The sequence below is a fragment of the Cebus imitator genome, unplaced genomic scaffold (assembly GCF_001604975.1).
Source record: "Cebus imitator isolate Cc_AM_T3 unplaced genomic scaffold, Cebus_imitator-1.0 Scaffold188, whole genome shotgun sequence".
NCBI classification, from domain to species: Eukaryota; Metazoa; Chordata; class Mammalia; order Primates; family Cebidae; genus Cebus; species Cebus imitator.
The window spans coordinates 6,330,231-6,332,295 of NW_016107503.1; positions in this window are offsets into that span (position 1 = coordinate 6,330,231).

The window sequence follows — 2,065 nt, forward strand, 5'->3', positions numbered from 1 at the left end:
CCATGTTGACCAGGATGGTCTCGATCTCTTGACCTCGTGATCCACCCGCCTCGGCCTCCCAAAGTGCTGGGATTACAGGCTTGAGCCACCGCGCCCGGCCCCCACCTTTTTTTTAATCGCTTCTGTGGATGGATGATGGGTGCTGTTCATTTCCATTAAATGTATGTGAAGGCACGGTGAAAATGGAAATGTTTTTGGAGCTACTCCCTCAAATGTATCCTTAGTCACCTCAGTGCAACAGCTGGGAGGGGGCCGTGTTAAGATTCTTTTTGCATCAAAGAGGAGGTGGCAATGGTAGTTCCAGCTTGTGCTTCCCAGTTTAGCCTAACCTTTGGATTTTCATCAAATTCAGCGTGTTGGTCATTGGAAAGAGCCTTTTTCCTTCTTTTCTTACCCTCCCGTCTTGGTGTTCCCTTCTTAAAGGAGAGGAGCTTTTAATTTGCCCTTGCCACCTCGTCTGGTTTTCAGGAGACCATTCAAGATAGGCAGGACTACAAAGTTAATTTTTTTTTTTTTTTTAAGCAAATGAGGCAAAGAGAAGCCTCATTGGTCCATGGTCATGCAGTTCATACTGTCCACCTTTGTATTCTCAGACGCAGGGCACTGCATTTTAGTTTTATTTTGCGGAAGTGCAGAATATTTACTCTTTCTGTCAAACCCTTTATTCTGCCGAGGGAGACACTGATGGTTTGATGAGTGATTCAACTCTGCTTTTGGCTAAGGGCTTTTGGAGTTGATTGCAGGGGTTTGATGAATCCAAATGAGCTCTAGACATTATCACAGACTGAATAAATGTTAATTGTCTCCTACATGTGTGTTTTCAAATGTGTGTATTGTTATTAATAAAGTTGCCAGTTAAAGTCTTTCCTGAATTCTTTTATCTACAGTATATTTTTTCAATGAATGAGATTAACAGATACAACTTCCACTAGCTCTGTAGAAAAGTGTGGGTGCCTCTGAGCTGGGGGATGACTGTTTATAAGCCATCAGCCAAACTGCTGCCCCAAAGGTGCATTGGGGTTTAAATAGTCTGTTAGAAGATCACTGTTGGCTGGGTGCGGTGGCTCATGCCTATAATCCCAGCACTTTGGGAGGCCGAGGCAGGCGTCTCACAAGGTCAGGAGTTCGAGACCAGCCTGTCCAACATGATGAAAACCCGTCTCTATTAAAAAACTTTTTTTTTTTTAAAAAAAAGGTCACTGGTAATGCTGAGTAATTGAAAAATATATGATCACAAATAGAAAGCAGTACAAATAAGATGGAAGAAATAAAGTTCATAATAAAGTTAAGCTAACACCTACGGAGCACTATGTGTCAGGCAGTGTTCTAGGTCCTTTATACATATTGACTCATTTAATTCTCACCAGGACCTCAGGAAGTAGTACCATTATTATCACTCACTTTACAGATCAGGAAACTGAGGCACCGAGAAGCCTTTTTTCAGAAATTCTCCAGAGAGTAAGCTCCTAGGTTAGTGGTTAAGGGAATTGAGAAATAGGGTCATTCTGAAAACCTGGACCCTATGCTTTAGAATTAAAAAGAAATATCACTGGCTTTATTCTCTTCAGAGTGCACCCTGGATATAAATCCTGGGTGGTGGTGGCTGAGTACCTTGAGGGTGGGAAGGTGGCTGTGATCCTCCATCCCAGAGGCCATAGCTCAACTCAACTGAGTTTGTCCCCATAGTGGTGGGGCTCACCAGCTGGAATCCTTTGACTAACATGAGAGAGCCTTAGTCGCTGGTTTTGGGCTCCTCCTGGGCATGATATTCACTGGGAAGGAAGTTATAGAGTGGGACAGGGGGGAACAGGTGATAGAATTTGGTATTTTAACTCTGGAAGGGAAGTAATTAGTGATGGTGAGATTAATCCTCAAGAACCTCTTTGATCATTTCTCCTGCTCAGGGATCTTTAAACATTTGCTTATGTTGGGGTTAATAATAATTGTTATAATAATGATTGCTTCCACTTAGCACTTAACTGTTTACCTGGTCCTCTGCTAAGTAAGTGGCTTACATGCATTGTCTCATTAAATCTTCACAGCCTTTTTTTTTTTTTTTTTTTTT